Source organism: Thalassophryne amazonica, chromosome 17, assembly GCF_902500255.1.
Source record: "Thalassophryne amazonica chromosome 17, fThaAma1.1, whole genome shotgun sequence".
NCBI classification, from domain to species: domain Eukaryota; kingdom Metazoa; phylum Chordata; class Actinopteri; order Batrachoidiformes; family Batrachoididae; genus Thalassophryne; species Thalassophryne amazonica.
Genome location: NC_047119.1, coordinates 72,206,607 through 72,221,763, shown reverse-complemented (window position 1 = coordinate 72,221,763; position 15,157 = coordinate 72,206,607). Strand labels below are relative to the sequence as shown.

Here is a 15,157-nt window from a genome sequence, read left to right as displayed (position 1 = left end):
GTGTCATTTTTAAAAGACATTAATCAGTAGGTTGGGGTGCCCAAGTTCAGTCCTCGAGATCTACCTTCCTGACACTCCAAGTTGTCTCCCAACACACGTGAATCTAATGAAAGTAAAACAAAAATCGATGACGTAAAACTGAATGTAATCAGCTGCTACATTCTTCTTCTCAACCTCAGTGTCCTGATGAATCGACTGCAGTCTGGAGCTAGCTGAGTGTTTTTCAGAGAGAACCCACAGCTCATTCAGAGATGTTCTGTTCTTTATCTAGAAAAATATAGTTTTACTGATTTTACATTCAACAGTCTATCAAAATTATTAGCACTTGGGTTATTCATCTAGTTTAAAAATGACAATTTGGGAGGATCCAGCCCTCTCAGTGAGGATCCAGCCCACTCAGTGAGGATCCAGCCCTCTCAGTGAGGATCCAGCCCAGTCAGTGAGGATCCAGCCCTCTCAGTGAGGATCCAGCCCACTCAGTGAGGATCCAGCCCTCTCAGTGAGGATCCAGCCCACTCAGTGAGGATCCAGCCCTCTCAGTGAGGATCCAGCCCTCTCAGTGAGGATCCAGCCCTCTCAGTGAGGATCCAGCCCACTCAGTGAGGATCCAGCCCTCTCAGTGAGGATCCAGCCCACTCAGTGAGGATCCAGCCCACTCAGTGAGGATCCAGCCCACTCAGTGAGGATCCAGCCCACTCAGTGAGGATCCAGCCCTCTCAGTGAGGATCCAGCCCTCTCAGTGAGGATCCAGCCCTCTCAGTGAGGATCCAGCCCTCTCAGTGAGGATCCAGCCCACTCAGTGAGGATCCAGCCCTCTCAGTGAGGATCCAGCCCACTCACCTCACTCTGTGATTCAGATCACTGAGAAATCTTGTGATTATTTGGGTGTAGTAGCATGGTGTCTTGCGTTCGGTGATTGGCGTTTTCGGCGCTGTCATTACGTCACGCCGTCCTCACTTTTACGCAGTTCAGGAAGTTGGAGCATAGAAACATCCGTGACCCTCAAATAGTCTTACAGGCGCATAGATTGCGGTGTGAGCCCTCATCCTATATGAGAGTCTCCGTGTCACAACTGTAAAAAATGTATTAAATTAGTTTGCTATACTTTTTTGCTCAAGTGTAGATGATGAGGCGCTTTGTCACAGGGAGCAGCTGCTTAAAGACTCCGGGATTCTCCTCCTGGGCGTCGCCTGTCAGACACCGCGCAGGGCCGGGAAGACAAACCGAGTAAACGTCGCTGGTTTATCTTCAGGTTTTCATGCAGTCAGAAGCTGATCTGTTTCCATAAAACTTCCCTGATTAGACAGTGAGCAGAGCTGGGGGTGTATTATGTAGCTGAGAGCGGGGCTGATTTTGAGCAGACTGACCTCTGAAATGCTGCTTGTCACTTTGACGCTGCTTGCTGACTGGTTAGCTTACGGCGGCTAACTTGGTGATGTGAACTAACTCAGCCCGGAAAGTGGACACAAGCGAGCCCCCAAACTATCTGGTCAGTGCACGGTTTCCTCTGATTTTATGCACAGAGCATCTTTTTTGGTGAACTTAGTTGGAACTTTAAATTGCCCGTCCTACTTGTTGGCTAGCGAAGTTGCTAACTAACAAGCTAGCTAACTTAGACTAAGCGCTTTCACCTCCGTGTCATAATTATTAATGCTAATAAAAGTAGAAAAAGATCCACGTGCATTAGGTAGTTACAACTGACCTTAGCAATAGTTTTGGTGTTTAAAGCGGGTAATATCAGTAGCATGACTGAAAATAGTCTGAGAAAGAAATAATGTTTGTCAAATCTGCTTAAATCTTCCACAAACTAAAGAAAATCGTTGTCTGACTATACTTGTAGTGAAAATGTATATTGTTTCAGATTAGCTAACTTATTCTGAATGTTGATTGAACTCAGACCATATCAGAACTCCACCGGTGGAACGAAACACCGACGAGCCGATATGAGGCTGATAGGAGGCCGAGAATCATCAATAGTTGTACATGTATTATACTGTAAAAAACAAAACTAAAAAAACCAAAGCTTTTAGTGCCGTCAGCTTAAAAAAGTCTATATAACTTTCAACTAGACCTTTGAGTATACATACAGCAATGACTGATAAACAAGGCATCAAAGCCACTTCTTTGCTTGGGACTCCGGTGAGGGTGGTCACATCTCCTCCTCTTTCTATCTCTGCTCCCACCTTCAAAGTCTCAACTTCACCGGACTGTGAATTCTTCAAACTATATGGATTAACCATGGAATTGATCAGCTGGTCTCTGAACACTGTTGACACCATTTTTGCAACAAGGAAATCAGGGCTGGGGGACCTTGCGTGCCAAGATGGAACCTACCCTGCGGACTATGTTTTCGATGCCTGGGAGAAATGGTGTTGAAGATTTATTTATATTTGATTTTATTGTAGGAAGGCTGGTACTTATTGGTTTATTTGCTGCCTTGGCCTACCGGAAAATTGTCAAGATGGCTGCCACCAGAACCATGACCCCCTCACCTGTCCATCATGATTGAGTTGGGTAGGGCGAAATATTCTCAGACTGCTTTAAACCTTGAACTCAGACGTAAGTTGGATAACATCTCGGAGCAAATATACACCTTGCAAAGGAAGATGTCGGAAACCAGCGAATACTCATAAATTGGATTTGGTTGCTCAGGAGACTGCAAATGTGTTTCCTCTGATCAACCCGAAACATGGTTGGCTTATGAGCCTTTGAAGGTCAAAAAGCCCCGCTGTTTTCCTCCAGAAGAATTTCTACGGTTTTGGTGAACCATTCGGCTGCCTGCTTATCTTCTGCCCTCCCCGACAGTCTTATGTTGTCAAGGCAACTCCACACATTATGCACACACTGACTGTAACTGATACAAACTCATCTGACTGATACGAACTCATCTCATCTGCACACATGACAATGCACGCCCCCCTCCCCTGCCACCCACCCCCCCACCCCCCCAAGCTTGCAGCTGCGCGGGAGCTTGGGGGGGGGGGGTCATATTGACTCAATTCGGTTAACTGACTGTCTTAAAGTTTAGCGTACATAATCAAATGTATATGCATGGGTGTTCTAACTCTGATGTGTGCCATTGTTATGTTCAACTTGTAATAATTGTGGGTTAATTGTGTTTTTGTCTGAAGTGATTGGGTGGGAGATATTTCGTTGCACTTGTTGTAATGACAATAAAATGATCTAAACATCTAAAATACCACCACGATGACTGTGGGCAGAAAATGTTATAGATCTGTACTGAAGCTACAAAAGGTTTTGGTAAGTTACTAACATCAAACTGTAAGATCCTCTACTTCTGCAAATAATACATCATTCCTTAACTGTTTACACTAAGGTAGTTGGGGGAGTTGGGTCTGATTACAAATCATGACATTTGTTGGGGGGGTATTTCAAATCTGGAAGAATTTTAGTTGAAACCCCTCCAGAATGGTGATGGTCTAGTGCAGGGGTAGGCAACCTGTTCCAGAAAGAGCCATGAGGGTGCAGATTTTCTTTGCAGCCACTGACTCCACCAGGTGATTTCACTGATTAACTGATTCTATCTGCTCAAAGTGATATTAATCAGTAAAATCACCTGGTGGAGTCAGTGGCTGCAAAGAAAACCTGCACCCTCATGGCTCTTTCTGGAACAGGTTGCCTACCCTTGGTCTAGTGGTTAAGCATTGGGCTTGAGACCAGAGGATCCTTGGTTCAAATCTCAGCCTGACCGGAAAATCATGAAGGGCCCTTGGGCAAGGTCCTGAATCCCCTAGTTGCTCCCGGTGTGTAGTGAGTACCTTGTATGGTTGCACCCTGACATCGGGGTGAATGTGAAGCATTATTTGTGAAGTGCTTTGAGCGTCTGATGCAGATGGAAAAGCACTATATAAATGCATTCCATTTTATTTACCATTTAGAATTCACCATATACAAACTTTCAAAGTCCAAAAAAAAAATTCTGTTTGAGTATTATTGTCTCAAGCTTCAAATTTTGGGCAGACGTAAGATTAGATTTGATCACTTGGGAAAACTCCCTCAGGGAGCATTGTATAGCAGCACTCAGGGTAAAAGTGAACAAAAGAAAAACAGTTTGCAAATATAAATACAAATGCACAATATAAATAGCAATAAAAGACATAGTGATCAATACGGGTTTACTGGCTACTAGTGTTTCTCTCGTTCTCATTCCCATCCACTGTCTTCCTGTTCCTCCTCCTCCCCCTGAGTGAGGAGTTGTACAGTCCTCTTTTTTGAATATGGGGACCACTACCCCAGTTTGCCACTCCTTAGACCCTGTCCCAGACCTCAACGCAATGTTGAAGAGACGTCTCATCCAAGGCAGTCCCTCCACACCCAGAGCCTTCAGTATTTCTGGATGGTTCTCATCAACCTCGGGCCTTGCCACTGCAGAGTTATTTGACTACATCAGTAGGGCAGTCAAAATTATTACAATATTCGCCAGTCGTGATTATTTTTCATATTTGCAAATATTTTTCATATTCGTGATTACCGTGAATTATTTATTTTATCCACAAAGTTGCATAAAACGACTCCACATCTGACATCGTACTGCGCCAGCAGCAGCAGCCACACAGCCTCACTCATTCTGTTTTCCTCTCGTCTTGGTCAGATGGTTAGTGAGACAGATAATAACATGGATAAAAATGGAGTAGTGGGGAGGAGTATTAACTAACAGCTAACATTAGCTTATCCAGCCGGGTGCAGCACCATTTATCACAACTAACAATATAGTTGGTTCTGTTACCGGTTTTGTTTAAACTTGTTGGCTAGCATGGTACGGTTGGCTAATTAACAGCTAAATTAATGGTAGCTCATCTAGCTATAGTTAGCTTACTTTTGTGATTTACACTTTTTATTTTACATGGTGTAGATTTTTAATGGTTCTTCAGTTTATGGGTTCTTTAATAGAAATCAACAGATAGTACCCAGTTTGGGGTTTCCATTAGATAACACATAGAGTATGTATTTTGTCTTCCTATAGTAAGCTAGCAGGGTGAACTTTAGATAGATACCTAAAAACATATTACATCATAGCTTCTGTTTCTGTTAAAAAAAACAACATATTTATAGCCATAATTTTACTACTAGTCTACAGACTAAGTATATGTATAATACAATCTTCTCCTGTATGAATATTTAGGTTTTAGAAGCTAACTCCTATAATATTATGTAGTAACTATATTTCTTGTATATGTTTGGTTTTTTTTTTGCCCTGATTGTGTAAATGTCAATTATATACATACTTAGGTGGGTAGGGAGAGTTCCCATGCTTTTCAACCTACCATCCCTGGTTCTCAAGACCAGGCACCAGTCAAGTGGCTCTACTCTTCTTTTCCATCCATCCATTTTCTTCTGCTTTATCTGGAGTCGGGTCGCGGGGGCAGCAGCTCAGGCAAAGCCACCCGGACCTCCCGATCCACACACATCTCCTCCAGGGGAACCCCGAGGCGTTCCCAAGCCAGCCCAGAAACATAGTCCCTCCAGCATGTCCTGGGTCTTCCCCGGGGCCTCCTCCTGATGGGATGTGCCTGGAACACTTCTCCAGCGAGGCGTCCAGGGGGCATCCGGAAAAGATGCCCGAGCCACCTCAGCTGGCTCCTTTCGACGTGGAGGAGCAGCGGCTCGACTTCGAGCTCCTTCCTAGTGACCGAGCACCTCACCCTATCTCTAAGGGAGCGCCCAGCCACCCCGCGGAGGAAACTCATCTCGGCCGTTTGTACTTGCGATCTTGTTCTTTCAGTCATGAGCCAAATCTCATGACCATAGGTGAGGATCGGAACGTAGCTCGATCGGTAAATCGAGAGCTTTTCCCCCCTACTCAGCTCTCTCTTCACCACGACGGTCCGATCCAGCAACCGCATTACTGCAGACGCTGCACCAATCCGTCTGTCGAGCTCACGCTCCATCCGTCCCTTGCTTGTGAACAAGACCCCGCGATACTTAAACTCCTCCACTTGAGGCAAGGACATTCCACCGACCTGAAGAGGGCAATGCACCTTTTTCCGGTCGAGAACCATGACCTCGGATTTGGAGGTGCTGATTTTCATCCCCGACGCTTCACACTCGGCTGGAAACCACCCCAGTGCACGCTGAAGGTCCTGATCCACATGGTCTGCAAACAGCAGAGATGAGATTCTGCGGTTCCCAAACCAGACCCCCTCTACACCCTGGCTGCACCTAGAAATTCTGTCCATAAAGATAATGAGCAGAACCGGTGACAAAGGGCAACCCTGGCGGAGGCCAACGTGCACTGAGAACAGGTTTGACTTACTACCGGTAATGCAAACCAAGCTCCTGCTGCAGTCGTACAGGGACCGGATAGCCCTTAGCAAAGGACCCCGTGCTCCTGGACCACACCCCCCACAGGGTGCCCCGAGGGACACGGTCGAATGCCATGAACCCTCGAGCACCCAATGGAGTGTGTAGAGCTGGTCCAGTGTGCTGCGACTAGGACGAAAACCACACTGCTCCTCCTGAATCTGAGGTTCGACTATTGGTCGAATTCTCCTCTCCAGTACTCTGGAATAGACCTTACCGGGGAGGCTGAGGAGTGTGATCCCCCTGTAGTTGGAACACACCCTCCGGTCCCCCCTTCTTAAACAGAGCGACCACCTCCCCGGTCTGCCAATCCAGAGGCACTGTCCTTGACCACCATGCGATGTTGCAGAGGCATGTCAACCAAGACAGCCCCACAACATCCAGAGACTTAAGGTACTCAGGACGGATTTCATCCACCCCAGGAGCTTTGCCACTGAGGAGCTTTCTGACCACCTCGGTGACTTCGGCCTGGGTGATGGATGAGTCCGCCTCTGAGTCCCCAGTCTCTGCTTCTTCTTCGGAAGACGTGACGATGGGATTGAGGAGATCCTCGAAGTATTCCTTCCACTGTCTGACAACATCCCCAGTCAGGGTCAACAGCTCCCCACCCGCACTGTAGACAGTGCAGGTGGAGATCTGCTTCCCCCTCCTGGAGCGTTGGATGGTTTGCCAGAATTTCTTCAAGGCTGACCGATAGTCCTCCTCCATGGCCTCCCCGAACTCCTCCCAGACCTGAGTTTTTGCCTCTGTGAACGCACGGGCTGCAGCACGCTTGGCCTGCCGGTACCTGTCAGCTCCCTCCGGAGTTCCACCTGCCAACAAATTCAAGTAGGACTCCTTCTTCAGCTTGACGGCATCCCTTACTTCCGGCGTCCACCACCGGGTTCGGGGATTGCCGCCGAGACAGGCACTAGAGACCCTGTGACCACAGCTACGAGCGGCCGCATTGACAATGGAGGTGGAGAACATGGTCCACTCGGACTCCATGTCTCCAACCTCCCCCAGGATCTGAGAGAAGCTCTCCCGGAGGTGAGAGTTGAAGACCTCGCTGACACAGGGTTCCACCAGTCGTTTCCAGCAGACCCTCACGATACGTTTGGGCCTGCCAGGTCTGACCGGCTTCCTCCCCTCCCAGCGGATCCAACTCGCCACCAGGTGGTGATTGGTCGACAGCTCAGCCCGTCTCTTCACCCGAGCATCCAAGACACATGGCCTAAGGTCGATCATCGACCTCTGGCTCAGGGTGTCCTGGTGCCACGTGCACTTATGGACACCCTTGTGCTTGAACATGGTGTTCGTGATGGACAAACTGTGACTAGCACAGAAGTCCAACAACTGAACACCACTTGGGTTCAGAGGCCGTGCCTCCTGATCACCCCCCTCCAGGTCTCACTGTTGCCGCCCACGTGAGCGTTGAAATCCCCCAGGAGAACAATGGAGTCCCCAGTCGGAGCACTATCTAGTACCCCTCCCAGGGACTCTAAGAAGGTCAGGTACTTTGCACTGCCGCTCGGCCCGTAGGCCAAGACAGCAGTGACAGACCTGTCCCCGACCTGAAGGTGTAGGGACGCGACCCTCTCGTTCACCGGCGTGAACTTCAACACATGGTGACTGAGCAGGGGAGCAATAAGCAATGCTACCCCAGCTCTCCGCCTCTCCCCGTGGACAATGCCAGAAAAGTGGAGCGTCCAGCTCCTCTCCAGGAGTTGGGTACCAGAGCCCAAGCTGTGCAAGTTGGTGAGCCCAGGTAGCTCTAGTTTGTATCTCTCAACCTCACAAGCTCGGGCTCCTTCCCCCCCAGCGAGGTGATATTCCACGTCCCAACAGCCAGAGGGTGTGAGCCTGGACCGGTCCACCCGCCCTCGACTGCCGACCAATCCTCTCTGCACACGACCCCCATGGCCCCCTCTGCAGGTGGTGAGCCCACAGGAGGGTGGGCCCATGTCGCTCTTTTGGGCTGAGCCCGGCCGGGCCCCTTGGGCTAAGGCCTGACCACCAGGCGCTCGCGCGTGAGCCTCAATCCCAGGCCTGGCAACATATAGGAAATGTCAATATGTAGAAAAATGGGAAACTTAGATTTTGGTGGGCATAATGGGTACACTTACCCAACTGCTTTACTCGTTACTCACCGTTTTCCTGACGTGGGGATTGTTTTTCCTGACTGGAGTCGCAGTCATGACGGAGTGGCGTGAGGGCTCTTTTGTTTACACGAGGTTATGGCTGCAGCTATCAATTATTTTAGTAATCGAGTATTCTATCAATTATTCTGGCGATTAATAGAGTAATCAGTTAAAAAATACTTTTGCGTTTTTAAACATCATCAATAGTCCAGGGCTGTCCCTGCTAAACAGTGGCACAGTGTGTCGCTGTGACAAAGTCTTGATATTTTGCTGAAATGGGGATGGGATGTGTCTTTCTGTTTTGTTTTATTAACCTTTTATTTTTTTAATGTTGGGGGATAGTGTCCCTGCGTGATTTATTTATTTATTTTTTTAAATCCCTCTTTGTCTACGATTCAGCAGATGCAGTTCAGCTGGAGGTTGAACATGCAAGCCTGGCAGGTTTTTTAAAATTTGACTTGAAGTTACAGTGTTTGTGAAGCGAAAATTAAAAAGCGAAACACTCAGTGCAACTCTGAGCAAAACACAGTTGAAAGAGTGGACTTTTGCTGAGAGGATCTTCTTTTGGGGACTGTTTGTCAATGTGGCCGGGAATGGAGCTGTAGCTCTGTGAGGGGGCAGCAGTGGCTGCCGGGCGAATAGTTACTCCCCACGTAGAGCGGACCGTGTGTTTTTTAAAAATAGACAAACACACAGCTTTGCTTTAAATGTGCAGGAGGTCTATTTCAGATGATCAATGTGGACCGTCTTTCTCTCTGTGTGTCGCGTTAGAAAGGTGTAGCTATTGTTTCTAATTTGATTAGCTGTTATGCTCTAGTCTTCTGTTTTGTTTTGTTTTTTCTGGGGATGTTGCAGCGCTACACACCGGCCTGGCATATGTACTGCCAACATTAAACGAAGCTTCAAGGCACATAATTTGCCTCAAACATTTTTTGTAATCGAATTATTCGAGTTACTCGACTGATTGTTTCAGCCCTACACGAGGTACCAGCTGATTGAGGTCTGAGGTGGCAGCCTGAACAGGGAAAGACAGGAAATCCCCAAAGAGCTACGGAGGAAATACCGGGGCTGTAGCGCTAGGAATAGACAGGGACAAATGAAGAGGAGATATTGGCTGTATCTTCCTTCCATCATTATGGGGAACGTAAGGACGAATTAATCTCACTTCTGAGGATCGACAGTGTGTTTTGTGAGGGCTCGAGCTTGTGTGTTATGGTAACATGGCTACATGACACCATTCCGGACTCTGTAGTGAGTTTACCTGGCTTTCAATTGGTGCAGAGTTGCACCAACAGTGGAAAATAGAAAGGCGGACGGTCGTTGTTTACATGAAAAACAAGTGTTGCAATTGGGACACGTTACGGTGAAGGAGTGTGTATGTAAACCAGACATTGAGCTGCTGGCAGTGAGTTTCCGTCCTTATTATTTGCCGAGGGAGTTTTCACATGCCATCATCCTCGCTGTTAACATTCCACCAGCGGCGAATGCATTGCGGGCCAGTGACATCATCACCTCCATGACGGCAAAGCTGCAGATGCTGCATCCCAGTGCTTTCATTGCCATCTCTGCGGATTTTAACCATGTTACACTGTGAACATCCCTTCCCACTTTCAAGCAGTTTGTTGATGATAAAACAAGAGACAATAAGACTACAGACCTGCTGTATGTGAACGTTAAGGAAGCAGACAGTGCCCCAGCCCTCGCCCCACTCGGCAAAGCGGACCTTAACCTGGTTTATTTCGAGCCATTCTCCACTCCTGCAGTTCAACGGCAACCTGTGATCACCAGAGTGGTACGGAGGTGGTCACAAGAGGCTGAAGACAGTCTGCGTGGATGTTTTGAGGCATCCAACTGGGGTGTGCTCTCTGCTGCACAGGGGGAGGACATCGAAAGCAAAACGGATTACATTAACTTCTTTACAGACAATATCAGCCAAACCAAGACTGCACCATTACCCCAGCAACAAGCTGTGGGTGATCAAGGACATGAAGAACACTGAACAGGAATAAGGCTGCATTCAGGAGTGGAGACAGGGAGTAGCTGAAGAGGGTGCAGCAAGAACTGAGGAAGAAGATCATAGAGGGGAAGGACAGTTATAGGAGGAAGCTGGAGGACAAGTTCCAGCAGAACAACTTGAGGGAGGTGTGGAAGGGGCTGAGACCCATCACTGGTCATGGTAAGAAGGCAGGTAAGAAAACAAACTAGTTAAACCTCCTCTCAGTGCTCTGCCTCCCCTGTGCACTCCCCACACACCCCTATTATTACCACCCCCTCCTGGCCTGAGCCAGATGATGGTTTCTGAGTGGTGGAAAACCTCATGTCTGGTCCCTGTGCCCAAGAAGAAGAATCCCAGCACACATATTGACTGCAGACCTGTGGCCCTAAAATCACATGTTATGAAGTCACTTCAGAGGGTCGTCCTGAGGCACCTTTGCACAGTCATGGAATCATCACTGGACCCCTTGCAGTTCACATCCCGGCCCAACAGGGGAGTGGAGGATGCCATCATCTTCATGATGCACAAAGCTTATTCTCACCTGGAGAAAGCAGGCAGCACTGTGAGAGTCATGTTCTTTGACTTCTCCAGTGTGTTCAACACCATCCTGCCTGACTTGCTCAGCGACAGGCTATATGACATAGAGGTGGAGGCTCCACTGGTGGCCTTGATTACCATCTACCTCACAGGCTACCCACACTATGTGAGGCTTTGGGACATTAGATCAGACACCATCAGGAGGAGCACTGGGGTACCACAGGGAATGGTCCTGTCTCCCTTTCTGTTCACACTCTACACCTCAGACTTCAGGTTCTGGTCACAGTCCTGCCACCTGCAGAAGTTTTTGAATGACTGCCATTATAGGCTGCATCGGCAGTGACCAGGAGGCTGAGTACAGGAGTGTGGTGGACAGGCTTGTGGAGTGGTGTGGACTCAATCACATGCAGCTCAACGTATCTAAGACGAAGGAGCTGGTGTGGACTTCAGAAGACGAAAGACCTACCTGAACCCAGTTACTATTAATGGAACTGAGGTGGAGATTGTGGACTACAAGTACCTGGATGTCCACATGAACAACAAACTGGACTGGACTGTAAACACAGATGCTGTGTATCAGAAAGGTCAGAGCTGACCGTACTTCCTCAGGAGGCTCAGCTCTTTCAGTGTCTGCAGAAATATGTTGCAGATGTTTTATCACTCAGTGGTCTCCAGCGTCAGCTTCTACGCTGTAGTGTGCTGTGGCAGCAGGCTGAAGGCAGCTGACATGAACAGACTCAACAAGCCCATCAGGAGAGCTGACTCTGTCCTGGGGTGGAGCTGGAGTCTGTGGTGGAGGTGTCAGAGAGGAGGATGGTGAGGAAACTGCTCACCTTCCATGATAACATCTCCCACCCCCTGCATGCCACACTGATGTCCTGTCAGAGCACCTTCAGCCAAAGACTGAGGCCACCGAGGTGCTACACAGAACACCACATGATGTCCTTCCTACCTGTGGCAATCAGACTGAATAACCCCTCCCCCTTCTGCAGGATGAATACATAATGATCAGAGCTTTCAGTTTCTCAGAGCTGTGTGCAATACTGGCAACATCTTGTGCAAATGTCTTCAGTCATTTTGCATAAACGTTGTACTCATTGTTCTCACTGGAAAAAAATTTTTTTTGCTGTTAATCGGCACTCTAGTAAAACAGTTTTCTTCGGGATTAATTAGGTTCTTATTCTTGTTCATACTTTCTTTTCCACCTGTTTCTATAATTATTTACTGAACCTGTCACTTTACTAGCCTTTGAAGATAATTACCCTTTGTCTCCTGCTCCCAGCATTTTTGCCATTGTAAGTTAATTTCCCTCCTGATAACACGCTTGCCCTCAGCTTTGGAAAGATTGATACAGATTTTTTTACAGCTTTTTGGCCAGCCTATCCATCTTCTCATTTGTTGGGATCCTATATGCACTAGAACCCACATCAGTGTCGTAAATGAGGTCTTGCCATCTCCTGGATGAACCCGTCCCAATACTGTTGATAGCTGTGCACTGTTTGCACTGTATTTTATTAAATGTATTTAAGTAGTAATACTGTGTATGGGTGCCGGGGGGGGGGGGGGGGGGGGGGGGGGTGTTGCTGCGTCATGGTAGATGCGCTGTGTATTTTCCTGTTTTTTTTTTTTTTTTTTGTCCTTTTCGAATCACACCTATGTCTGTCTCTCTCTCCCCAAGAAATTAACTCTTTAGAATTGCGAACCGTAAAAGAATGCAAATGTAAAAGAATGAAATAAATCTGATTAATGACGTACATGTAAATGGGTCCATTGTTGGGTAAGTGGCTGAAGTTTCATCTCTTGAACACCAGATGGCACACCCGCCCCGAGTACATGTACCGTTTTGAGGATGGAACACATTTCTGCATTTCCAAAATGCCACAAGAAACCATCAAAAAATAAATAAAAGTACTTAATTTACTCATATTTGGATTCAGTCAGGATGAATCGTCGCACTATTCCTCCCAGCTCTTTCTTACCCCAGCTAAAAAAATGCTCATGCTCTTTAATCTGGCGCTTTTCCAAAATTTGATTAAAGGTGTCTTGACACTTGCACGTATTTTGGCTCCACACTCCCGCGCACTTCGTCATGACAGTGCCCACCCACTGTGTTCTGAGCTGGATGCTGCTCTTTGTGCTGCTGTACAGTGTGTATATAAAAAAAATTATTTTGTAGCAGATTAATCAATTTCCCTCAGAGTTTGGCAGATGAAAACACCTCTAATCGCTTCAGGAATCACAGAGGGCCGTTCCAGCTGCAGCTTCTTTCTCTCTCTCACTGTCTCTCGTGCACTTCATGAGGTGGAGAATGCATTTGGAATAGACTAAAAGGTAATTTTTTTTTGTCATGTTTATGTTGTCATGCTTGGTAAAACAGTTGCATGTTCATTCCTTCTTATGAGTAGCTGTAAAATTATGTTTGATACATTTAACGTCTCGTTATAATCATTCAGATAAGCTGCACAGTGATGCTGTGTGCTGATGAAATCACTCACATTCACTGTTTCTTAATTTTTTAACTATCTTTTACATTTTAAGTTTGCGCAGTGTTCGCGTTAGAGCTGAAACAGCTAACCGAGTTAATCGATTAAAATTGATTAATAAAATAGTTGTCAACTAATTTAGTCATTGATAATTTGCTAAATATCTTTGTTTTACCACAAATGTTTCATTTCTTCCATATAATCAACTGAGCTTTGCTTTGAATCTTGAACTAATGGAGTGCTTCGAGCTGCTGCTTTGTTGGTTTCATTTGTTTTATTTTGCTTTATGTTAATTTTTCCCCTCGAAAACCCTAAAGAGCAAATGTCTGTGAGGAATATTTACCTTTTTTTATGTTAAACTGACCTTCTTCCGAAACAGTTGATGGATGTATTTTATGCAGTGCTGCCACAGTTACTTTGAAAAAGTAATCCAATTACTGATTACTCCTTGAAAAAGTAACTTAGTTACTTTACTGATTACTCCATTGTAAAAGTAACTAAGTTAGATTACTAGTTACTTTTTTAGTTACTTTTCCCAGCTGCCGACAACAATCCTCTGCCACCTCAACATGACAATACCTGTTTTGCCAAAACTTACTTTATAGTCACCCTTTCTTGACTTCAGTGAAAATAAATACTTGTTTTATAAAAAGTAAAATAAAGACCTCTTTCTTTACCTCATATTTAACTGTTGACAGCACTGTAACAGTAAAACTTGCAATTTCGAACCTACATTGTTTATAAATGTAACTATTAAATTCATTCTAGCATTTTTCTAACATTTAAATTCTCTCTAAATATTTTACTTGTCGAAATTAATATTATTTTAAGTAGTATTAGTAGTTGTAGTAAAAAAAAAAAGGCTTCAAAACTGGACCTTTAATCCAGGGGTGTTGTGAGGGGGGGCACATCCCTCCCCCACGCCCCCATTCCATCTGGATTCGCCCCTACTTTGGCGTTTGAGCACAAAGAATGGATAACATTTATTTATGCAGAAAACGTGACCAGATTTACAGGTAAGAAAGTTTTATTGTGTTTTCACATCATGTGGTCCTTCAGAAAGAGAGTTTAGGTGCATTTGAGTGGAAAATAGTGTTAGTTGTTGACGCGTCGCGGAGGATCAGCTGTTTTAACGAGCAGATACAGAGCGGCTCAGCTCAGAATTCTAAATAAAGGAGGAAAAAAGTATAAAAATGTCTTTGTAAAGCTCAGTGCAGGTGTGCTGATCACCGCGCTTTAAGAGGAGACGACGAGTCGAGCAGCTGCAAAAAACCGCGGATGAAAAGCTCACAGCTCACTGAAAGTGGGCAGTTCAGTCGAACCCCGACCTCCTGCCCACGGACCAAGTTTAATGCTGCTATCGACCCACAATGAAAAATAATAGTAACGCGGACTTGGAGAAGTAACTTTAATCTGATTACTGATTTGGAAAGATTAACGCGTTAACCGGCATCAGTGATTTTATGCTAACGCCGATGCTAACGCATGAGCATGTCTATGGTGTTTTCCATGTTAAAGTTAGCATTAAGCTGCTGGCATTTCAGCATGCGTTTGTTTTCTGTGTAATAATTAATGGCTCAGCGTTTGTTGTAAAAGAGTCAGATGTATTACAAATTATAATATTTTTTAATTTATTATTTATATATTAATAATAGCAACAATAATAATAGTAATAACTAGAAGCACTCAGAGAGTGCAAA

General features: G+C 46.0%; 1 protein-coding gene across 2 annotated transcripts in view; it reads left to right on the top strand.

Annotated features, from left to right (window-relative positions):
• The first annotated feature begins 1,001 nt into the window (after nucleotides 1–1,001).
• fbxw2 (F-box and WD repeat domain containing 2) overlaps nucleotides 1,002–15,157 on the top strand; it is a 76,839-nt gene continuing 62,683 nt past the window's right edge. Inside the window, exon 1 of one of the 2 annotated variants that reach the window (XM_034192469.1) lies at nucleotides 1,002–1,032. The gene's annotated coding sequence lies outside the window, so the exon portion shown is untranslated. Of the gene's footprint in view, nucleotides 1,033–1,197; nucleotides 1,490–15,157 lie in introns of those variants that run through there. The other variant, XM_034192468.1, reaches the window with a different exon arrangement.